At 40.9% G+C, this 26,116-nt stretch overlaps 1 non-coding gene across 1 annotated transcript; it reads left to right on the top strand.

Annotated features, from left to right (window-relative positions):
- Window positions 1-24,563: 24,563 nt before the first annotated feature.
- Window positions 24,564-24,727, top strand: LOC115070140. The gene has a single exon (XR_003849347.1). It is a non-coding gene; the product is annotated as a U1 spliceosomal RNA (small nuclear RNA).
- The last annotated feature ends 1,389 nt before the right edge of the window (window positions 24,728-26,116 follow it).

The raw sequence follows: 26,116 nt of genomic DNA, 5'->3' as shown, positions 1-26,116 counted from the left end.
TAAAATACAAATAATGTTTCCATTTTTCAAATATTATATTCAAAATTAGATTTCTTTTCTTTTTCTTTCTTGTCTTTTTGAGACAGGGTCTTCCTGTAGGCCCAGCTGCCCTGGAGCCTGTCTCTGACTCTGCTGGAATTAAAGGCTGTGCAGCTCCTGCTGATTGAATCCAGGACCTCCTGCATCCTAGGTAAGCACATCAACTCTGAGGTGCATCGCCAGCCCCAGGCTAGAATTCCTTGTGTAAGCATTTAATCTGTATTTTAAGGAAAAGGAAAAGGGGGAGGAGGCATATTTTACAAAATCGTTTTTGTTTTCTTTCTCCCCTCTCCCAAATGGGGCTCAAACTGAGGACCTCGAAGGCTAGGCAGCCCCCAGCCCATAAAATCTTTTTTCAGTGTAATAAAATATCAAGAAAGTATAGCTAGCTGTTAACAAGGTGAAAAGGAGAATCGTATTATATAGCGAATGTAGTCCATGAAATTAGAAACTTGGGCCTCTGGTTACTAGTATTTATGTAATTATTTGACTTACTGGGCTTTCTTTTTCTTTCTTTTTTTTTTTAATTTAATGCTGACAGAAATAGATCTGGAGGGGCTGAAGAGATGGCTCAGGAGTTAAGAGCACTGGCTGTTCTTGCAAAAGAGTCAGGTTCAAAGCCAGCACCCACATGGCAGCTAACAACTGTCAGTAACTCCAGTTCCAGGGGACCTGACACCTTCCGTCCTTCACAGGCATTGTATGACATGGGTGCACTTACATCCATCCAGGTAATACATTCATACATGTAAAGTAATAATAAAAAATAAATAAATAATAATTTTTTATTGTCTTTTTGAGACAAGGTCTCCCTGTAGCCCCAGCTGTCCTGGAACTCACTATGTGGACCAGGCTGGCCTCGAACTCACAGAGATCCGCCTGCCTCTGCCTCCCAAGTGCTGGGATTAAAGGCATGCACCACCACACCCAGCTAATAAATAAAATATTTTTTAAAAAAGAAATAGGTCTGGATCATTTGGAGTATATTAAAATACAATAAATCAAAATTAGAAATTGATAATTTTTATCTAATTTGAAGTTATCTATGAAATTCAGGCCAAGAAATAAGAAATTCAGTGAATAATAATTATATGGATGGAAATATGTGGGCAGAGAGTCCTGGGGAACTCTGAATCATCATAAGTTTTCCTTAACTTGAAAATGACAGAGAATTTTAAATGAGGCCCAGGTATGACATATTTAGGTGTACAGGTCACCAAAGAGTAACAAAACTGCTGTGTCTTTCTAGAATGATAATTTAATTTTAAAAATTGTAAATAGAAATGAAGACTAGGGAGTGGAGAGATGGCTCAGCAGTTAAGAGCATTTGTTGCTCTTGCAGAGGACCTGGATTCCATTCCCAGTACCCACATGGTGTCTCATAACTGTCTATAACTCCAGTTCCATCTGACACCCTCTTCTGGCCTCCATAGACACAGGTGGTATACATACATACATACATGTAGGCAAATACTCATACACATAAAATAAAAATACATCTTTTTAAAAGTAAGAAATGAAGACTAGTTCTATAAGAGCAAGGATAACTATGATAGTAACTTTTTTTCTGCTTTTGTTTTTGTTTTGTTTTTCTTTGTTTTGAGACAAGGTCTCCCTGTAGTCCCAGCTGGCCTAGAACTCACTATGTAGACCAGGCTGGCCTTCATGTCACAGAGATACACCTGCCTCTGCCTCCCTAGTGCCGAGATTAAAGGCCTGCCCCACCATGCTTGGCTTGATTGTAATATTTTTTAATTCTTTAGACAATATACATTCACCTTTACAAAGAAGTTTTTCTTTCCATATTATATACTAGAAATGTTGGGCAGTATAGACTTTTGTATTTGTCAATTATAATAGAAAGAAAATAATATATTCTACATATTTTTATATGTTTTTGCAAGTTGCCTCAAATTGTTTTGATAATAGAATGAACATGAATAAAATGTAAAATACAAATTTCTGTGAGATATTTTAAAAAATAATTGAACAGAATCTTCAAATGGATACTTTTAAATTAATTTACATTTCATTTTACCTTAATTCTCTGTTTCTAAAAGTTGCTATCATCAATATTTATCTGTTTGTAGAGACTATGGCAATTAATGTTCAAGTTGAGTCATAATAATAGTCTGTTAAATTAAAATCAAGAGCAACTATAGGAAAGCAGTCATTTCACAAGCAAACATCCTGCCACATAAGGGGGGGTATATCATAAAGTAACAGACTCAAATATTTACCTCATCCTCAAGTGTCTGTCCACTGACATAAATGGTTTAATGACAAACTATATTTGCCTAAGCTTTTCCTCTTCATTTCCTTTCTTAAAGTTTTGGAAAATAGTATACAGTCTTGGTTAGAATTAAACATACAATACCAATATGATTTCTAAGGTGATTTTTAGAAAAAGTCATCAGGACTGAAGTTACAACTCAGTGGCAGAGCTGGGTGAGGTGGCACACGCCTTTAGTCTCAGCACTCAGGAGGCAGAAGCAGGCTGATCTGCATGAGTTCAAGGCCAGCCTGGTCTATATAGTGAGTTCCAGGCCAACTGAGGCTACACACACACATACACACACACACACACACACACATGCACACACACACAAAGCCAGCTCAGTGGTAGAGTGTGTGTGTTTTGCTAGAGCAAGCCCCTGAGCAGAGTCCCAGCATCAGAAAATAGATAAGGCTGAGGATGTAGATGGTAGAGTGCTTGCTTAACCATGCACAAAGTCTTGGGTTCAATGTGCAGGACCACACAAAGCGCTGGGGAGGCAGAGGCAGGCAGATCTCTATGTGACCGTGACTGAGTCTCCATAGTGAATTCCAGGCCAGCTGGGGCTGCAGGGAGATTCTGACTCAAAAAAACAAAACAAAAGAAATTCATATTTATTATTAATGATGTGTAGAGGTCAGAGGACAACTCTGTGGGGATGGTTCTCTCCTTCCACTTCCACGTGGGTTCCAGTGATGAAACTCAGGTCATAAGGCTTGAGCTACAAGTGCTCTTATCTGCTGAGACAGCTTGCCTGCCTTAATTTTTAAAAATTACATTTATTTACTTATTCATTCATTTATACGCAAGCTTGTCATGGATTGCATGTGGAGGTCAGAGAGTAACCCACTGGTGTTAGTTCTCTCCTCCTAACATGTGGGTCCTGAGGATCAAGTTATGCAAATATTTTAAATGCTTATTCTAACTAAATGAGATTAAAATATAACGAGAGTAGGCAACATTACTTTATGCATTATAATATTGCAGTATTCTCTGAATGAGAACATCTATTAGTCTCATTTTCTTAAAAATATCCAAATACAGAGGATGGAAAGATGGCTCAGCAGTTAAGAACATTGATTGTTCTTGCAGAAGACGAGGGTTCAAATCCCAACACCCACATGGAAGCTAACAACTGTGCATAACTCCAGTTCCAGGGGATCTGACAGCCTCTTCTGTCTTCTATGGGCTCTGCATGACACGGGTGCACTTACCTACATGCAGGCAATACACACATGCACATAAAATAAAAATAATAAAATATTTTTTAAAATCCAAATAAATATATAATTATTTGAAGAAATATGAAGGTTTAAGTGGCAAATTTAAGCATTAAAGTTTATTTTCAGTTCCAACTAGAGCATCTTTTTTTTCTGATAACATATTCAATTATAGCAAAATTTACTGAAAAGGAATATTTTTCAAACCTTTCAGACAGCAGGCTGGAGAGATGGCTCAGTAGTTAAGAGCACTAGCTGCTCTTGCAGAGAACTAGGTTCAAACCCTATCACCTGCAAGGCAGCTAACAACTGTCCTTAACTCCCATTTCAGTGTATCCAGTGCCCTCTTCTGAACTTTGTAGGTATCATACAAATAAAAAAATATAATAAAATATTTTTAAAACCTTTCAGGAAGCATTTATCCAGTGATATAATATAATTTTTAAATAGGAAGAGTTTCCTATCTTTTTTCTAAACTAAGTTTTTTCTTAATAATGGTAACGATTACCATAAAGTTACAGAAACAAGCTACTTTTCAAAGTCCACTGAAGTTAATGGGTTATAAAAAAAAAATGGTGGAGTGGTTGCTTTTTACTTCACTTTTCTTAGAGAGGCCTTCTATGATGTGCGTACCTGGTATATGGCAGATAGTCCACAAGAATGTGTTGAATGAATGACGCTGGCAATAGAGTCTGAGGTGGGGAAACGGGTCAAACCCCCCAATCCCACGTGCTGTCACTGCTATGACCTTGGGCTGCAGACTTTTTCCCTAGGTCTCATGTCCCTTAAGAGTACAGTAGAGATGATAACATTTCTTTGATATGGCCCTTGAAAAGCATTCAGACCTGTACAGGTGTTGCGTGCATGCAGTTACAACCAAAGTACAGACTGTGAATTTTTACTTTAAAGACATAGATTCTTTTCATTTAAGTTTACAGCTGTTGCATATGTGATGCAACTATTTGTAGACCCCACCCCCACCCCAGGCCCTGCTTAGAAATGAAAATAAAAACATTCAGGGCTGTCTGTTGCTACTTTCAGAGACTCAGAAGAGGTGAATCTCTTAGAGGTCTTATAATAATAATAATAATTATATACTCGCCAAGGTTTTGACGGCAATAATTTTCTTACCCTCTCATCTCTCCATCCCCCGCCTCCCCCATTCCTCAGGCGTCTCAGAATCCACCAGAACCCATTATGGTCAGCCTCCTGTAAAGACCTGCCTCCAAAGAAGGCCCAAAGACACATTCTCTCTTCTCACTGCTTCATATTTACAGGATTTTCTTGAAATGGTTCCTTGGTTAGCATTCCTTTACAAGGTCTCAGGGAGGGCTGGTGAGGTGGCGTCCCCACGAAAGGTGCTTGGTGCAGGCCTGACAGCTTGCATTCCCTGGAACCTACATGGTGGAAGGAGTGAGCTGACTGACCTGCACGTGTGGGTGTGCGTACATGCATATATAAGCACTAAATAAACAGATGTACAGAAATTAAAATAAAAACCCCAGGGAGCAGAATCAAGATGCCTCCACACTCTCCTCAGGATGGTCTCTTGTCTGATTTCAGAGAGTGGCTGTCCCTTCAGTGAGCAAGCTATAATGCATGATCCCCTCTCCTCTACTAGAAGCATCTACAAACCACATGTTCCATGAGGCGCTGAGAAGATGAAACAACTATAAAAGCAGTAAGAACTCTCACTCACGTGGAAGGGAGAACACATCATTTGGAATGCAGAGCTTTAAGCCCTATGATACTAAAATGTGGAGCAGTTCATCGAGTGCGGGCAAAAGGGTGCAGTCAAAAGCATACTGCAGGCGCTGAAGACAGCATTGCCGCAATCCCAACACCTTTCTCTCATCTCCTTTGCAGACGTTACACTCGGCCTACTCCTGATCCCAGGGAACCCCGGAACTGCTCTGCCCCACCATAGCTTGGGCACTTCGGAACGTCTTACAAATGGGATCATGCAACAGGTACACTTTGTGTCTGGTTTCTTTTCTTAAAAAAAATTTTTATTTATTATTTTTATGTGTACGAGTGTATTGCCTGCACATGTATGTGAAGGCACCTGTGTCATACAATGCCGAGGTCAGAAGACGTCGTCAGATTCTCCTGGAACTGGAGTTAAGGACGATTCGTGGCCTCCATGTGGGTTCTGGGAATCGAACCCGGGTCCTCTGCAAGAGCAGTCTGTGCTCTTAACCGCTGGGCCATCTCTCCAGGCCTGTGTTTAGTTTCTTTTATCCTATAGGACAGCTTTGAGATCTATCGCTGGTGGCCCATCAGCAGCTCACTAGTATTCCACTGTGTGGATATAGCAGTTTGTGTTTCCATTAACTGGTTGGTGAACACGTGGATTGTTTCCAGGTTTTTTTTTTTTAATATTATACTTATTTTTATTTTATGTGTATGAGTGTATTGCCTGCGTGTGAGTGTACCCATGTCATGCAATGCAGCGGAGGTCAGAAGAGGGCTGTCGGATTCCCCTGGACCTGGAGTTGAGGATGGTTTGTAGCCATGTGGGTGCTGGGAATCGAACCCGGGTCCTCTGCAAGAGCAGTCAGTGCTCTTAACCACTGAGCCATCTCTCCAACCCCTGGTTCCAATTTTTTGACAATTACAAATAAAACCTATGTAAAGGTTTATGGGCTGATTTCATGTGGAGATATATTTTTATTTTGCGGAATAAATTCCAAGGTATGGAATTGCTGGCATTTAAATATAAAAAATAGCCAAACTGTTTTCCATAGTCACTATACCACATTTAATTCCCACTCCCACTGTATGGAAGTTAATGGAAGATCAATTGCTTCACATTTCCTCCCATATGTGATTTTAAGACTATCTTTTTAAAATATATTTATTTATTTATTTATTTTTGGTGGAGATGCCAGAGATTGAACTATTTATTGTTTTTATTTTGTGTGTATAAGTGTGTTGCCTGCATATGTGTAAGTACACGTGTGTCGTGCAATGCCCTTGGAGGTCAGAAGAGGGCATCGGATCCCCCTGAACTGGAGTTACAGATGGTTGTTAGCCATGATGTGGATGCTGGGAATTGAACCCACATGCTCTACAAGAGGAATCAGTGCTCTTCACCGCTGAACCGTGTCTCTAGTCCCCTAGACTGGCTTGCTTGCTTGCTTGCTTGCTTGCTTACTTGCTTGCTTCCTTCCTTCCTTCCTTCCTTCCTTCCTTCCTTCCTTCCTTCTTTCCTTCCTTCCTTCCTTCTTTCCTTCTTTCCCTCCCTCCCTCCCTCCCTCCCTCCTTCTTTCTTTCCTTGTTCCTTTCTTCTTTCTTGACAGAGTCACACTATGTTGCCCACTTTAATAGCTACATAGTGGCATGTTATAACACCATGATTTTAACTTACATTTCCCCAACAACTAATAATGTTGAACCCCTTTCTTATGTGTTATTTGCAATCCATAATCTTTATTAGTGAAATGTGTATTTGAATCTTTTACCCATTTTCATAAGGTTATTTGTATTAATGACTTTGGGGTATTTTTTCTTGATTCGGAATGCACACTTTTTATTAAAAGTACTTTTGTAAATGTTCATCTGTGTGTTCCGTGGATTATAGTTTCATATTCTCATTTTCGTACGTCTTTCAAATAACATACACTGTAATTTTGGTTAAGACCAATTTTTTTAATGAACTCTGCTTTTGATAGCATGCCTAAAGCACTGACTTCTAACAAAGGTGTGGTGGTTTGAATGAAAATGCCCCCCATAGGCTTTAAGTATTTGGACATTTTGTCCCCAGTTGGTGGTGCTGTTTTGGGAGGTCTTCAAAGGTGTGGCCATGCTGGAGGAAGCACATCATGGGGGCAGTAAGTTTAGAGAGTTCTTAAGCCTTGCCAGATCTACAGTCTCTCTCTTGCTTCCTGTGCCTGCTTGAAGATATAGAGCTTAGCTTCCGCTCCTCCTCCAGTCACCTCTGTCACCATGCCTCCCCGCCAAGATAGACTTGTGTCCCTTTGGAACCATAAGTTCAAATAAATTCTTCATTCTATAAGTTGCTTGGGTCAGTGTTTCTATCACAGCAACAGAAAAGTAACTAATACACAAGGTCACAAAGATTTCCCCCTCTGTTTTATTCTGGAAGTTACCTAGTTTTAGATTTTACATCATGTTTGTACTTAATTCTCAGTCAACTTTTATATATGGCATAAGATGAATTAAGTTGTGGGATTTTGTTGTCTTTGTTCATTTCCATAAAATCAATTATTTTATCACTTTTTAATGTGGTCTGATCTGGACTGAATTATCATTATACCTTTGTCAGAATTCAACAGACAAAGTAGACCTATTTCTAGATCTTCTATTCCTTTGATCTATCTACCCCTTTGCCAATATTTCACAATACTGATTATTTTAGCGTTATTATAAGTCTAAAAACCAGGCAGTGTGAGTCTTCTAACCCAGTTTTTCTTTTTCTAAGTTGTTTTGATAATCTTTTGTTCCCTTTTTTCCAGATTAATTTCAGAGTCACCCTTTAGATTTATAAACAACAACAAAAGCCTAAAGGGGTTTTATTTTGCATATTGATTCGTTTTTAAACAGAGTCTCATCTCATCGTGTAGTTCAAGCTAGACTGGAATTCACTATATAGCCCAGGCTGGCCTTGAACTTGCAGCACTCTGCCTCGATCTCCTGAGTCCTGGAATTATAGACATGAACCACCTTGCCTGGTTTTGTTTAATGACCTTATACCCTCACTAGAATTAATTTACTAATTTCAGTAGTTTTTATAGAATCTGGGTTTTTTTTTTCTGTGTAATTATGTCTTTAACAAATATAACTTTATTTCTTCCTTTCTAATCTGTATGCTTTTTATCTATTGTTCATATTTTAATGCACCGGCAAAGATGTATGGTATCGAGCAGGAACAGTGAAAGTGGACATAATTCCCTGGCTCATCATCTTCAAATCATATGCCTATTTTCAAGTTTAGGGTTATAAATATAGATATTAACCACATTCATGTTTGGTGCTAACCATTTTTGTTTTATTTTATAAAGTACAGAGATTTGACTTATTTCTGTGAATAATATTAAAAGGTATTTCTAATCCCAGCATTTAGGAAACTGAAGAAGGAGAATTACCATGAGTTTCAGGCCAATGTGGGGTTACATAGTGAGTTCTAGAATAGCCAACTAAAACAAACAAACAAACAAAAAAACAGTATTCCCAAATATATTCACTTTAGACCCTGCACACCTGGTCTGTATTCTGTATGGGGAAACAGGTGGTTGGTTTGGTTTGGTTTTTTGAGACAAGATCTCATTTTGTAGCCCTGGCTGGCTTGGAACTCAATGTGTAGACTTCTCTGGCCTCAATCTCCTAAAGAGTCACCAGTCTCTGCCTCCCAAGTACTAGGATTAAAGATGCCACCATGCCCGGGGCAGTCATAATAATCTTAATAAAAGAAGAAAATTTGAAAAAATAAAGGAAAGGCCATAAAGCTGATGATAAAGACTTTAAATAAATTTGTTTTATGAGATGAATATTACAGATACTATGAACTTTAAGACATATAGCCTCCCAACAACTCTCCAGGCACCATTACTTCTTTTTCACAAATAAGGAAACTGAGGTTAAGAGTGTTAGTCTGTTACTTCAGGTAACAGTGTACTTCCTATATACTGGGAATGCTGGCTGAGCTAGAATGCTGTTTTCCAGAGTTCTAGGAATGGCTCTGTGCTGGTTAATCCTGTCAACCTGACAGGCTCTAGAATCACACAGAAAACAAACCTCTGGGCATTTGTGGAGATGATCTAGATTAGGTTTACTGACATAGAAAGACCCATCTTAACTGGGGGCTGGGACTTTGGACTGAAAAGAAGGAGAAAGCAAGCTGAGCGTGAGCTTTCTTCCCTCTGCTTCCTGACTGTGGATGCAGTGTGACCAGCTACCTCAAGCTCCTGCCACTGTGCTGGACTGTACCCTTGAACTGGGAACAGAAAACAAACCTTCCCTTCCTTAGGTTATTTTTGCTAGGCATTTTATAACAGCAATGAGAAAAGCAACCAAGACAGGCTCTTATTTGAAGTTGGCCAGAGACATATCTGTAAGATTTAAGATTGAGATGTGCAGAAACAGCCATTTCACATGAAGTCATGATGTTGCTGATCTCCTGGCTGATCTTGCTGATGTGAGGCAATACTGGGGTCCACAGCCCACTCAGCCCCTGACCATCTCCTCCTTTGGGTGCCCTTATTCTTGGGCCAAGTCAGATGACCCAAGAGATAGTATTAAAGCACTGCCCAGAGTTAAGCAGGTAGATGCCTGCTTCCCAAACCCCAGGCCCAGCTGTCCTTACTAAAACCTTACCTTCCTACTTATCCTCAGTGACTTGAGGCTTGTTCCCAGGTTAGTGACTTTATCTGGTCCTCCAAGTCTTTCTTCCTTCATAGACCTTATCAATATTTCCCACAGTGCAGAAAGTCTGATTCCTGTATGCATCTGTCTTTTCATATCACTCCCAGTAAATTATGTCTCCCTGATTGAACTGTGAACTGGTACACACAGCACTGTCTTGAGGGCTCTCAAGCTCAGGTCTGTCTTGTACAAGCTTGTATCAGTCTTTCTTCTATATTGAAAAAAAGTTGATAGTGCTTTATTTAGATGACTCTTATTAAGCTTGGCTTATGGTTATCAATGGTATAATCGCTTAGTTGCTACCTTATTGCATTGGTAAATTTGAAGCTCCTTTGTGTTTCCTAACACATTAATTTGAATTGCAGTCACTGGACATGTCATCATCCATACTGAACAATAAAGCTCTTCAAGGACCAAACTTAACAGATTTATCCTCTAGCAGCTTCTATTACAGCACATTACAAACAACAGCTGTTCAATAAATGTTTGCTACTTATGGGTTCAGTTTCTCAAAAAGTATGCAGAATGGTCTTGTGTTAAAATATAAACTTAAAGGGGCTAGAGAGATAGCTCAGTAACTAAGAGTACTGGCTGTTCTTGTAGAGAATCCAGGTTCGGTTCCCAGCACATGGTAGCTAAAAGCTGTCCATAACCCCAGTTCTTGGAGATTAGATTCCCTCTTCTGGCCTCTGTGGGAATTGCATGACACAGGTGCACTTACATGCATGCAGACAAAATATTCATACACCTAAATATAAAGTTTATTTATTTATTTTGGACTTTTTGAGACAAGGTCTCCCTGTATCCCCAGCTGGCCTGGAACATGAAATGTAGACCAGGCTGGCCTTGAACTCAGAGAGATTCACCTGCCTCTGCCTCCCAAGTATTGGGATTAAAGGCATGCACCACCACACCCAGCTATAAAAATAAATTAAAAAAAATATTTAAAAGAATATAAAGTTAGATTTGTGGACACTAGGCCTATGTTATAAGGAAAAGATCAATTAGAACAATATAAAAAGATCAATTTAAATAAGAATTGAACTACTGTTCAAAAAGTTGGAATATTTTCTTTCTTTTGTATGTGTGTGTCTATGTGTGTGTATGTATGTAGTGTATATGTGTTCACATACGTACATTTGCAAAAATGTGCACGTATGTGTGTGTTCTTGTGTGTGGAGGTGAGAGGTCAAGCTCAAGTGTCTTTCTCAATGGGTTCTCTACCTTATTTTTTGAGACAGGAGCTGTCAATGAACCTGGAGCTTACCAATTTGGCTAGCCTGGTTAGTAAATGAGCTCCAGGGATCCCTTGCCTCTGTACTTTGAGATGTATGCTATACATAGTTTTTATGTGAGTGCTGGAGATCCAAACTCAGGCCCTCATGCTTGTGCAGTAAGCTCTTTACAACTGGGCCATCTCTCCAGCCCTCAGTTGGAGTATTTTTGTTACAAACTTAGGTTAAGCTTTGAATGAAAATTAGGATACTAAACTAGTTTGGTGTTGCATGCCTGTGATTCCAGCATTTGGGAGGTAGAACCAGTAGGATCAGGAGTTATCTTTAACTAAATAGTTTGAGGCTAGCCTGAACTATGTGAGACCCTGTCTCACTTTTCCTCCCTAATACCCTCCAAGAAGAAGTTAGTCTTTAAGGCTGGAGAGATGGATCAGCAGTTAAGAACACTGACTATTCTTGCAGAAGACCTGGGTTATGAATCCCAGCACCCACATGGCAGCTAACAACTGTCCATAACTCCAGTTCCAGGGGATCCAACAGCCTCTTCTGTCCTCCCCAGGCATTGCACAACATGGGTGGCACTTACCTACATCGGGTATAACATTCATGCACATAAAATAAAAATAATAAATAAAATATTAAAAAAAGAAGTTAGTCTTCACTGTCAACTTGACTGGATTAAGAATTACCATGGAACACACCACTAGGTGTGGCTGTGAGCATGTTTCCAGAAAGACTTATCAGACCAAGGAAAATCCACCTTGAATGAGGACAGTGCCATTCCATCATCTAGTCTGGATTGAATGGAAAGGAGAAAGTGACCTGAGTACGAGCATTCCTCTTGCTCACCAACTAGAGCCTCACACACTAGCTACCATGACTTCCCCACCATGTTGGACTCTACCCTCAAATTGTGAGCGAAAATGAACCCTTTCTTCCTTAAGTTGTTTTCGTCAAGTATTTGTACAGCAACGAGAAAAGTAACTATTGTTTATCATAAGGATACCTTTTATGTGTATGAGTGTATTGCCTGCATATGTGTAAGTGCACTGATGTTGTGCAATGCCCATGGAGATTGAAAGAGGGTATTGGATCCCCTGGAGCTGGAGATAGAGAGGTCTGTCAGCTGTCATGTGGGTGCTAGGAATCAAACCCAGGTCCTCTGCAAGAACAACCAGTGCTTTTTTTTTCTTTTTTTGGGGGGGGTGGGGTGGGGAGAAAAGGGTTTATTTTGCTTACAGCCCACTCCTTTATCAAGAGAAGCCCAAGCAGGAACTCAGAGCTGGAACCTGGAGGCAGGAGCTCAAGCACAGACTATGGAGAAATGCTGCTTACCGACAGCCAGTGAGCTTAACCACTGAGCCATCTCTCCAGCCCCAATATTCTTCATATATTATTAAAAGGATCCTTATTTCATTACAAATGGTGTAGTGTACTGAATACTTTTTTGTTCTTAGAAATCTGCTGTGAGTGATTTACTTAGAATTATTTTTTCTGTTTTAATTAATTAAATTTATGTGTGAGTAATTTCTGTCTGCATGCATGTAAGCACACCAAGTGCAGGGAAACCTGCAGAGGCCAGAAGAGGGAGTCAGATCTCCTGGAACTGGAGTTACAGATGGTTGCTAGCTGACATGTGGGTGCTAGAAACTGAACCTGGGTCCTCTGCAAGAGCAGCCAGTGCTCTCAGTCACCGAGCCATCTCTCCAGACCTTGTTTCTGTGTTATTGAGACAGGGCCTCATGCTGTCTGAAGCCAGGGCTGGCCTCAGACTCACCACGTAGCTAAGAACAATGTAAAGGTTAACTTGAACTGCCAGTTTGACACAATCTAGAATTAGAAGAGAGTCAGTGAGAGACTGTCTACAGTGGGTAGACCTGTGAGCATGTCCCTGGGGATTGTCTTTATGAAATAGATTGATACAGGAAGACTGAATGACACCATTGCTGGGCAGGGCTTCCTGAAATGTGTAAAAGTGGAGAAACTGAATGAGCGCAAACAAGTAAGCAGCATGCATTCAGTTCTCTCTGCTCCTGACAATGATATGTTGTCACTAGCTGTTTGAATTCCTGTTCCCTTGACTTTCCTGCGGTGACAGATTGTAGCCAGAGTCTATCAGAATCCTGAGCTAGAGTGAACCCTTTCTCCTCTGGCTTGCTTTTTATCAGGTGTTTTATCAAAGCAACACAGATGAAAGTAGAACAGAGGAGCTTGAACATCTGATCTTTCTGCCTCTACCTCTGGAGTGCTGGGATTACAGATGTGAGTCAGTCACCACACCCAATTTATGAACTGCTAGAAACTGAACCCAGGTCTTCATGCTTGCTAAGCAAGCTTTCTACCAGCTGAGCTACATTCCTAACCCCAGAAAAAAAAATGTTTTTAAAGAATAATAGGTTGCTTTCAGAATCTTTTAAAGAATCATGATATGAGGCTCACTTAGGTAGTAAGACTAACTCTCCAGATAAAATGTATCTTAATATTTGTACTGTTATAGTAATGGTTGAAGACCTGAGTCTCTAGATTATTAGCAAAATAGTAAGTCCTGATTTCTGGTATTTACTAATTTCTAGGGTGTAAATATTCCAACCATTTCCAGTCTTAAGATCCTAATGTTATCCTGATGATACCACTGAACATGGTTTTGGGAAAAGGTCTATCATAAAGATACAACACATGTAGCCCAGCGTGGTGGTGTATGTCTTTAATCCCAGCACTTGGGAGGCAGAGTCAGGCAGATCTCTGTGAGTTCAAGGCCAGCCTGGTCTATATTGCGAGTTCCAGGCGAGCTGGGGCTACAGGGAGACTCTGTCTTTAAAAAACCAAAAAAAAAAAAAGATACAACAGACGTAAACAATGCTTATATAACTTAGGTTTTAGAATTACATTTATTGAATATTTCACAAAATTTCTCAAAATTTAGCAGCCAGCTTACGCAAGTGGATACAGTTGGCTCTAGTATACCAGTGCATTGGAGGCACGTAGGCGGAAATTGCGGTTCAAACTGTCCCCAGCACTCCTTTGGGAAGACAGCACAGGGGCAGCCAAGCAGGTGTCTGGGCATAGTACTAACTGGGCACAGGAGGGTACTTCTACTTTTACAGCTCCAAAAGCATCCACAGGTGGCCCCTGTCACCAGAGTGCCATGACTCCTGTGTCTTTGTGTTGCTAGTTCCCAAGACTTTTGATTGGTAAATACATCTATCACATTGACGGATCTCATTTAAGTACAGTGAGTCTGAAAAAAAAATTCCACATTTTCAGCTTACTAGACAGCAGGCACTGCCTCATGAGGGAAGTTTTCCAGGTATAGAAAATGAGATCAGTTACTGGACATCAAAAAAGAAAACCAAGTTGTGCAGTTGTGTGTTTCACACCTTTGATTGCCTAATATCAGTATACAATCTTCTTCCCATACATAAACTTTCAAAAATGGGAGGAAGAAATGATGAAAAGAGGATAGTTTCAAGAAAGAAGGAGGAGAAAGAATCTTGTGATGGTTTGAATGAGAATGTCCCCCATAGGCTCCAAGTATTTGGACATTTTGTCCCCAGTTGGTGGTGCTGTTTTGGGAGGTCTTAGAAGGTGTGGCCATGCTGAAGGAAGCACATCACTGGTGGTAGGCTTAGATTCTTAAGCCTTGCTGGATCTTTACTTGCTCGCTTGCTTCCTGCGCTTGCTTGAAGATGTGAGAGCTTAGCTTCTGCTCCTGCTCCAGTCACCTCTGACATCATGCCTCCTGCCACAATGGATTGACTCTTGCACCTTTGGAACCATATGCTCAAATGCACTCATCCTTCTATAAGTTGCTTTGGTCAGAGATTCTATCACAGCAACAGAAAAGTAACTAAGACAAAGTCTTAAAATGAAAGTGGTCTTTCTGACATGATGAATAAGCTACAGAACAATGGAAAATGTGTTTGCTTCTGTGGTAGTCAGCCTTGATTGTCAACTTGACAGGAGACAACCCTTGGGGGTTAAACTTTTCCAAAAAGGTTTACCTAGGAGGAAAGACCCACTCTGAACGTGGTCAGCACCATCTCTGGGCTAGAGTCCTGGACTAAATAAAAAGGAGAAAGTGAACTGAGCACCAGCATTTGTCTCCCACCCTGGCTGTGGACACAGGTGACCAGCTGCCTCACAGTCTTACTGCCATGACTTTTTCCTCATGATGAACTGTCAACTGTGAGCCAAAATAAACCCTTCCTTTCTTAAGTTGCTTCTGTCAATTATTTTGTCAAAAGCAGAAACAGAAGCAGCAAAGTAATGACTACAATGTCCTTTCCCAAAGTGGTTGACCTGGCAATGCATCCCTAAGTGCACACAGTTCAAGCTTGAGTCTCAGCAGCATGTGCACTCTCATCTTCCCATCGCAACACTCAGGAATCTCTGGTGAAACTTGTAAAATTAATCACCAGGCTAATTTATATAAAATAGTAGGGAAATGAGAATTGGGGGAAGGGGAAACATGTAGTTATTACCTGAGTAGGTAGAGAAGAAAATAGTCTTCAATTATTTCACAAATTACAAGCAAAGATGGGTGTTGATTGCCCTCATCTGCTGTGTTCTGTATTCTCTTTGCCTTCTCTAGGTGTGCACCTGGTTGACATTCATATTCCTAAGGAATAACTCAGACACACAAGCCCTTACTGGTAATGTCTACACAGGATTTTACAATGCCAAGGTAGTAGTAGGAGGAGGTGACCTGGTATTTTCTCAAGAATTCTTCCTTGGGGACTGGGGAGATGACTCAGCAGTTAAGAGCACTGGCTGCTCTTGCAGAGGACTTGAGTTCAATTCCCAGTGCCCAGTAGCTCATACCTGGCTGTAAGTCTAGCTCTCTTCTGGCACCTGTAGCATAAACACACACATACGCATAATCTTTTTATTTTATTTTTAATTGTTAAGACAGGGTCTCCCTGAAACCCCAGAGAGCCTGGAACTCACTATGTAGGCCAGGCTGGCCTCTACCTCCTGGGTGCTGGGATTAAAAGTGTGTTCCACCATTCCTGGCCTATAAATCTTTTTAAAAACTAAACACTGTATATGAGTGTTTTGTCTGCTTGTATGTAAGTGTACTACATGCATGCAATGCTCATGGAGGACAGAAGAGGGTGTTGGATCCCCCAGAACTGGAGTATGGATAGCTGTAAACCACTATGCTTGTATGTAAGTGTACGACATGCATGTAGTGCTAATGGAGGACAGAAAAGGGTGTTGATCCTCCAGAACTGGAGTTATGGATAGCTGTAAACCACCATATGGTGCTGGGACTTGAACCCTGGTCCTCTGGAACAGCAGCTGTTGCTCTTAACCACTGCACCAGCTCTCTAGCCCTTCCCCCACCTTTTGTTTTGTTTCTGTCTTTTTGTTTGTTTTTTGAAACAGAGGCTCACTATGTAGTTCTGGTGGGCCTGGAGCTCTCTATGTAAAGCAAGCTGGCCTCAAACTCAGAGTTTACCTACCTCTCTCTCCCTAAGTGTTGGGTTTAAAGGATGCACCACCATGCCCTGCAATACATAAATCTTTTAAATAAATTTCCTTACACTTTATTTAGTAGCAACCCCATTTTTCCTTAGTAGCTAATAATATTTGCCTCAGGAAACAATGTGATAACCTTCTTGAACTGTTGATGTTAAATCATAGGGAGGTGGGGCTGGAGAGATGGGTCAATGGCTGCTCTTGCAGAGGACCCAGGTTCAATTCCCAGCACCCACATGGCAGATAACAAGTGTCTAAAATCTAGTTCCTGGGGATCTGATGCCGACTGCTGGCCTCCACTGGATTTGCATGACACAGGTGCACTTACATACATGTAGGTAAAACATTCATACACATAAAATTTTAAAAAACCATAGGGAACTTAAAAAAAATAGGGAGAAGTAATTTATATAATTTCTAGCTTTGATTTTTTTTAATGGTTAAGAAAACTGGCCTGTGTGATCTTAGGGAAAATAATTTAACTTCCTTAAGTCTCAATTTCCTCATCTGTTAAAAAAAATAGGCATAATATTTATTTCCTTGTTGGGTGAGGTTATCGTGAGAGTTAAATAAGATGATCTGTAAAGTGCTCAGTGACACAGGCTAAAAACCCAGTAGCCGCTGAGTTGCTGTTTCCTAAGCAAAATTTACTAAGAAAGTACCCAGTGTCATTAGGAGAACATTGAGAGATAACCATAAAATGTCTTGCAGGTGTCTAATATCACCCACTATAAAACTGTCAAGAGTAAACAGGAACCTATACACACCCATCAATTCTGCTGAAATTCTTGGTGTCAAATTCAGGAAATGGTGAAGCCGCCCTTGAGCCATTTTCTTCTTCTTTTCCAGGGTCTTGCTGTGCACCCCAGGCTGACCTTGAACACCCAGTCCTCCTGCATCAGCCTCCCATGTGCACCAGCACACCCAGCTCCTTCAGTGCCCAGCACAGTCTTGTTTACCACTAACTCACCTTCCAATTTGCTGCATCCTAGAGAGGACACAGCAAATGCCAGGCCCTGATGAAATGTTTACTGAATAATAATGTTTCTTCCAATTGTGTCTCCAAATTCTAGAAGCATCATTTTTTTTCTTGAACTTCCAGAGCCCAGTGGAATAACACACTCCCAATGAAAACTCTAGCAGGTTTTTTTTTTTTTTTTCCTTCTGTAGAAACTGAGAAACTGATTCTAAAATTAATATGGAAATGAAAAGGGTGAGTGATAACTGACAAAAACCTCAAAGATCATGTTTGGAGGGCATTCGCCAACAGGCACCAGGCCCTGTCAGGCACTAGGGCTCAGAAACCTGCAGTGATTAGAACAACCTGATAGTTGCCGGCACACAGGCAGCTTGTTACGTAGCACAGCCAACAGGGAATCCAGTAACAGACTGTATACATGACTGTCTGATTTATGACAAAGGAGACACTGCAGGAAAATGAGGAAAAGAGTCATGCTGATATCTTAGCTGTCTTAGATATCTAGATAGGAAAACATGTTCCTTAACTCTCATCTCACATCCCACACAAAAATAAATTCCAGATAGACTACATGTAAAAAAAACCAGTCCTCTTTAAAGAAAAACACTGATGAAAACTTTGTGACATTGGAATAAGCAAAGATGGCTTACCCACAATACAAACTGAGTAACCACACCAAGCACGCGCCTCCCCCGCAAAGACTTATTAGGGCTATTTATTTAAAATTTAAAATTCTGTTTATCAAAAGATACCCTTAAACAGAATAAAAAGGAATTGATGGGGTGAGGCATCAATCCCAGTACTGGAGAAGCTGAAGCAGGAGAATCAAGAGTTCCAAGGCCAGGCCCTAGAGGGATGGCTCAGAGGTTAAGAGCACTGGCTGCTCTTGCAGAGGACCTGGGTTCAGTTCCCAGCTCCTACATGGTAGCTAACAACTGTCTGTAACTCCAGCTTCAGAGGATCCGACACCTTTTTCTAACCTCCACAGACATTGCACGACATGGTATACTTACATACATGCACAGAAAACACTCATAAACATAAAATTTAAAAAATAATTAAAAAATTAAAAAGAGTTCGCTGGGTGTGGCAACGCAAGCCTTTAATCCCAGCATTCAGGAGGCAGAGGCGGGGGAATCTCTGTGAGTTCAAGGCTAGCCTGGTCTATATAATGAGTTCCAGGCCAGCTGGGGCTACAGGGAGACCCAGTCTCAAAAAAAACAAACAAAAACAAAAAAGATCAAAGCCAGTCTGGGATACATAAATAAGACCTTGGAGAGAGAGAGAGAGAGAGAGAGAGAGAGAGAGAGAGAGAGAGAGAGAGAAACTACAAAAAGATGTAACAATTCTTATATCTGACAAAAGAGTCATCAAAAATCCAGAATACATAAAAACTACTATAAGTCAAGGAAAAGTCACGATGCCAACTGGACAACGGACAAAAGACTGGAACAGATTTTCACAAAGATGTTGTAAAAATGTCCAATAAGCCTATAAAAAGATGCTCAACTTCATTAAACAATAGAAATTTCAAATTAAAACCACATTAGTTCTACAAACAGCTAAAGAAGAATTAGCACCAAATCCTTTTTAAATTCTTCCAGAAAATAGAAGAGGAAGCACTAACTCATTTTATGTAGCCAGTATTACTCTGATATTTAAGCCAAACAAACACCAGAGAGAGGAATCTACAGACCAATATTCCTTATGAATGTTGAATGATATTCAACAAAATATCAACTCAAATCCAACAGTATGGTAAAGGGATTACACACTCTGAGTAAGTTTTTTTTTGTTTTTTTTTTGTTGTTTTTTTTAAATTTTGGACAGGGTCTCACTATTTGGTTAAGGCTGGCTTCAGACTCTCAATCCACCTGCCCAGCCTCAGAGTGTTGGAATTCCAAACATATGTCACCATACCTGGCAAGTAGGTTTCAACTAAGAATGCAAAGGCAGTTCAACACAAGAAAATCAATACCACATTCATAGGATAAAGGAAAATACACACATACACACAATTGTTAGAATTGATATAAAAATAAAAAACATTTAACAGAGCCCTTTTGTAAAAAAGAATGACAAAATTAGAAAACTTGGAACAGAAGGGAACAGAAGTGAGATAAAGGGAATTAGTAGGACTGGGGTGTAGTGCAGTGGTAGAGCCCTTGCCTCCCATGCACAAGGTTCAATCCTCAGCCCTGCAGAGGAAGGGGAGGGAGAAGCATTTGTGAAAAGCTTAGCTAACGTTGACTCAAAGGTGAAAGACTGAAAAACCTCCCCCTAAGTAACAAGATAAGGGTGTTCATTCTAACCTCTACTGTTCAACAGTGTCCTTCAAGTTCTAGCCAGAGAAATTAGGCAAGAAAAAAAAAAATGAAGGGCATTAAGTTTGGAAAAGAAGAGTAGAATGACCTCTAAGACATCAGCATGTGCTGAGACTCTCAAGACTCCAAAAAACCCTACTAGAGCTAATAAGCAAATTCTGCCAAGTTGCAAAGTATAAGATCAACAGAACAGTTTCTTTTTCTTTTCTTTTTTTTTTTTTTTAAGATAGGGTCCTGCTGTGTTGCCCAGAGTTTCCTGAGCCCCTGAGCTCAAGTCAAACCCCGACCTCAGCCTCATGAGCAGGAGGACTCCAGGGGCAGGCTACTCCACTTAGCTGTGGAAACTAACCGTGAACAGACGGATAAAGGACTTAAGAAAGTTATTCCAGACTTTTGCATAAGATGGCAGACTAGATGCCAGCTGGTGAAATAGAGTCAGAATAAGAAAAAATAGATTCCGGGCTGCAGAGACGGCTCAGCCTGCACTCACACAGCGGTAAACAGCTGTCCCTAACTTTTCTGTTCTCTGTGGGCATTGCACGATGCGGGCGCACTTACATACATGCAGGCATAACACATACACATAAAGTAAAGGTAAATTTTTAAAATTTTAATTTCTTAAAGACAAAGGAAGAGAAAATAGACTCTATGAGAGACAGAATGAATGAGAAATTCACCACGCTAGCAACAGAATTCCCGAAAAGTTCAGAGCAAAAGACCTGAGCATTCCCGGGTAGTAGAAAAGCAGAGGCTGAAGGTCCTTCCAGAAGGCAAGCTAGGCAGCCCTACTAATGAGAGACCAGGAATTCTACCTTCAGACCAGCCCACAGCCCTCACATCCCTCAAAATCAGTTGTGGGTCTTGGTGATGATACAGAGGAACATAGGGTCCACTTATATGGTTCTTACTCTCACTGATAAAAGAATTTAAGAGTGGACTCAAACTGAAGCTTTAGGACAATTTTATTAGGATTTAAGGACAAATCTCAGAGCAGGCAAACTTTAAATCTCAGCAGGTGCCCTGAGCAGGAGAAAGAAGGAAAAAAGCCCGAAAGCCCTGTGGATTTAGGGGCAGGGTGGAGGTCAACATGTAGTAGACTAGCAGCTGCAAGGCAGGGAGGGGAGGGGAGCTTCAGAGAAAGAAACCCAAAATGTTGGGGCAGTTCAGTGTTAGGAAAAGCATGCTTAGAAAAGAGGCAAGCAAGAAGAAAAAGGGAGGTTACACTTTTTCTGAAGAAATCAGTAAAGCCGGCAGACTTATAGAAAGATTCATGTCTGTGGCCAGGTCCTTAAGTACAGCATTAGGAGGCCCAGATTCCGGACAGGAAATGTTCATCATCTCTCTAGGCATTCTACCCACCTGTTTTGCATGACTTATGGCAAACCTGCCTTCTAGGGGTGGTCCTATGACTAGGTTAGTGCCCTGGCAAAACTGGAAAGTTAAGGCTCCACCCAACGCCTGGCCTGGGATTCTCAGTCTCTGGACCAGTTTTCCCTTAAGGAGTTTTGTGGGGGTTTTGCTTCTATAACTGTGAGAGGGGTCTTCCAGTGCACAGTGGAAAGGGATTCCCTTCAGTGTGCCTCAGGGCAGAGGCCTCCAGCCATCTTTATGAAAACCTATTGTCTTGAAACTAAGCTTCCCTGGGGGTTTGAGAATAGGACCGAGCCAGGAGACAGGGAGCCAGGATTTAATCTGCCACAGCCCTAGAGTGAGAGACAGCCCTGGGAGGTAGCTATGGAAAATAGGAGGGCCGAAAACCCAGGGGGAGAGTAGACCACTCAGGCAGCGAAATGCCTAGGGAAAGAAAGCCCAAGTCCTGGTGGCGGGGAGCAGGCTTGTCAACTGTGAAAAACTAGAGTGTGACAGCTCGAACCTGGGCTCAGGTTCTGGATCCCTACGGAAAATTCAAGCCCAAGTAGCTCATTTCACATTCACAGCTGCCCCCCTCCAAGAAGGTGATTCCTAGGAGGCCTTGAAAGGACGAAAACAGGTCCTTTGCCTGAGAGGAGGTTGATGCTGATTGATGCTGTGGTTGCTTCTCACACTCCTAAGGCACTTGGGAGATAAGCGAAAACATCAGCCACGCCTCTCAGGAGGATGAGAAGCCCTGCAAAGCCAAGTGTGGCCAGCAGAGGCCCCTGAACACCAAGAAGGAAGCTTCTAAAATGAAGACAGCTCTGGTGGACAGCAAACGCTTGCCCAACACCTGCACTAGCACTGGGAAAGACTAGAGGCCTCCAGGTCAATCGCAGGGAACCAGCAGTCTCCAGTTTTCAAGAGCCCCCAAAAGAAGTCGCTCTGACATTCATTTGTTTGTTCTTTATGATCTTTTGGCTTCCTTTCCCCCAGTTTTACCACATTTTAACGGTATTTTTGCCTCATAGTGTCTTAAAAACATGTTTTTCAGTTTTTACGGCCTTTCATGCATCCATTTTTGTTTATACATTTCTTTTTCCTATTTTCCCTTTTACAGCCCCTTATTCCCTTTTTCCTCTGTGTACTGTATTTTTTTGTAGTATTTTGTTATGGTTTAAAAAACCTAGTGGCTTTTTAAAAAATTCTTTATATTTATCTAAATTTGTTTTCAAGCTTTTTTTTTTATTACTGGGAAGACTTGTTTTTCTCTTTTCATCTTTTACTGTTTCTTGCTCTGTTCTCTTCCAGAATATTCTTCATTCCTCTTTTATTTCTTTGTTTATGTAATCTTGCTTCTCCAGTATTTTTCTCCTTTCTCTGCCTCTTTCCTTTAATTGATTCACTTATGATTTCTACATTTATTGTGAATAATTTTAACTTCCTCATACATTCTGCATGAGCTTTTTCATTATCTGGTTTATAGTCATTACTGATGTGTTCATGAGATTTTGCTAATATTAAGTGCATTCCTATTGTGTACAGGTTGATGCTGTTGATGTTATAGCAGTTTACTTCTCTCTGAGTGAAGCTGGAGAAGAGGGTCCTGAAATAAAACTGGAAGAGATATCCACACCAGTAGGTGTGCAAAATGCACCACAGAAATCTGCAAATGCAGATTGAATATTCTGTTCAATGAATACTCATTTTTTTTCTTAGCAAGCTACTTGAAAAAAAAAAAAAAAAGTAGACCACACTCTAGGTTGCAAAGCAAGTCTCAACAAGTACAAATACAAAAATCAAAATGAGTTCTTCTGTCTTATCAGATTATAGCAGAATAAAACTAGAAATCAGTAGCAAAGAAAACTACACAGATACAGGGAGACTAAACATGACGTCCTTGAATGTGTGTTATTGAAGAAATCAGGGAGGAAATTTTTTAAATCCTAGCATAAAATGAAGGAGACACTAGAAGATGCTCAAGGGTTGGCAGAATCAATATAAAAATGGCTGTCTTACCAAAAGGCAATGATCCAATGCAATCCTCATAAAATCCCACATCCTTTATATAACTAGAAAAAAAAAACCTAAAATTCATATGGAAGCATAAAAGACCCATCCTAGTTTCCTTTCCTGTGATCATGAGAAAAATACTCTGACAAAACCAACAGGGAAGAACAGGTGTATTCCAGCTCAGTCCCAGGCACAGTCCATCATGGTGGAGAAATCAAGGCGGCAGGAGTTTAAAGCAGTTGGTCACATTGAACGTGTAGTCAAGAAACAAGGACCAAAGAATACACACACGCTTGTTCAACTCATTTTCTTCTTTTTTTACACAGTCCAGGATCCCCTGTGCAAGGAATGGTACTATCCAAAGTGGGTTCGTCTTCCCATCTCAATTAACATAATCAAGACATTCCCCCACAGGCATGTCCAGAGGACCATCTCTCAGGTGATTCTAGATTTTGTGAAGTTTGACAATTAACATTAACCGTCAAAATTGCCAAAGTAAGGCTGGGCATGGTGGTGCCCGCCTTTAATCCCAGCATTTGGGAGGCAAAGGCAGGCAGATCTCTGTGAGTTAGAGGCCAGCTTGGTACACATAGCAAGTTCTAGGCCAGCAGGGGCTACACAGTGAGATACTGTCCCAAAACAACAAAGCAAAGCAAAACAAAACAAAACAAAAGAACAAACAAATTACCAAAGTAATCTTAAACCAAAAAGTAAACAAACAAAAACAATGCTTGAAAGGATCTCAATACTCGATCTCAAATTACATTACAGAGGCATGGTAACAAAAAACTATAAAGTACTGACACCAAAACGGACATGTCCACAGGGACAAGAAAAACACCCACACAGCTGCAGTCACCTAGTTTTCAACAGAGGTGTCAATAACATACAATGGAAAAAAAGACAGTATCTTGTGCTAGAAAAACTGGATACCTATCTGTAGAAGAATGAACCTAGATCCACATCTTTCACACTGCACAAAAATCAATTCAAATACATCAATTTTAATGTAAGACCTGAAACCTTGAAACTGCTAGGAAAAAAACATGTCAACAGCAGAGGAAATAATTTCAAGAAAGATTCCATGAAATTGAAAAGCTTTGCCACAGCTAAGGACACAATCACCATAATGAAGAGAAATTCCACAGAGGGGGGGAAAAAAAGAATCTGCCAAATGCATATCTGACCATTAATATGCAGACTAGATACAGAACTATAAGAATTAAACACAAACGTCTCCCATTAATAAGTGGGCTACTAACACTTACCTGGCAGGGGAGACACCATGATCAGGAAGGTGGTTTTCCCAGGGTGAGGCTCATCCATTGCACTTGGGATGTGCTGATCCCTGCGATTTCCCCAAATTCAGGAAACTTGACTGCATAAATTGTGGTAGTAAGGGACTGCGTTTGCACTCTCCCCTGAAAAATAATAGATAAATAAGTAAAAATAAATAAATAAATAAATAAATAAATAAATAAATAAATGGGCTAATGAGCTGAACACAGTTCTCAAAAGAAGAAATACAGCTGGGCGTGGTGGCACATACCTTTAGTCAGAGCACTTGGGAGGCGAAGGCAGGCAGATCTCTTTGAGATTGAGGCCAGCCTGAGCTACATATTGAGTTCCAGAGCTGGGGCTATGGGGAGACAGTCGAAAGAGGAGGAGGAGGAAAAGGAGGAGGGGAGGAGGGGAAGAGGATGAGGGAGAAGGGAATGGGGAAGGGGCAGAGGGAGGAGGAAGAGAAGAAGAAGAAGAAATACAAATGGCCAATTAATTTTTGTTTTTGTTTTTTGTTTTTGTCTTTTTGAGACAGGGTTTCCTTGTAGCCCCAGCTGGCCTAGAACTCACTATGTAGACCAGGTTGGCCTCAGACTCACAGAGATCTGCCTGCCTCTGCCTCCCAAGTGCCTGGATTAAAGGCGTGTGCCACCACACCCAGCTGTCCAATGAATGTTTTAAAAATTCCTCAACATCATTAGCCATCTGAGAAATGCAAAGTGACTGGACCAGGCTCAGCCCTGTCAGAAGGGCTACCATCCAGGAAAACAAAGGACAACAAATGCTGTGAGAATGAGACATGTCTCCTTACATACTGCTGGTGGGAATGGAAACGTGCAGTCACTATGGAACTCAGAAAACTAAAACTTGTCCTACCACGTGACCCAGCTATGCCACCCACGTGCATAGACTCAAAGGACTCCAAGTTAACACTCCACAGAGTCACTTACATGTTCATGCTTGTTGCTGCACTATTTACAGTAGGAAGGAAACTGAGCCAGCTTAGATGTCCATCAACAGACGAACAGGCAAAGAAAATGTGGTGCATATACACAATGGGATTTTTGTCACCTATAAAGAGAAATGAAATCCTGACATTTGTAGGAAAGTGGGTACAGCCTGCTACCTCTACGGCAAGCAAAATAAGCCAGACTCTGAAGGACAAATACTGCATGTTCTCATATGGACTCTAGACTTAAATTTATACATGGGGTGGGATCATGGAAGTAGAAAGGAACCGTGAAAGTGGAGGAAGCCATCTTAAGGGGTGAGGGGTAGGGAGGAATGAAAGAGGCAGAGAGTGATGGGGGAAAGCTGAAGGGAGGACTATCTGGAGGAAGAGGATTAGCAAGGTGGGGCCAGGTGGATTGCGGAGGGTAGTCAGAGAGGGGGATGAATAAAACAAGAACAAGGATGGAGTGAGGGGACAGGGAAGAATCCATCCAGGGGGTCTGGATGGATGGAAATAATGCAAAGAAAATACATATGAAATTCTCAAAAATAAAAACACCAACAAACAAAAGGAGAATAAG

The sequence above is a fragment of the Nannospalax galili genome, unplaced genomic scaffold, assembly GCF_000622305.1.
Source record: "Nannospalax galili isolate Female #2095 unplaced genomic scaffold, S.galili_v1.0 scaffold14, whole genome shotgun sequence".
Taxonomy (NCBI): Eukaryota; Metazoa; Chordata; class Mammalia; order Rodentia; family Spalacidae; genus Nannospalax; species Nannospalax galili.
The sequence above is the reverse complement of the archived record's forward strand: the minus strand, read 5'-3'. Positions and strand labels throughout refer to the sequence as shown.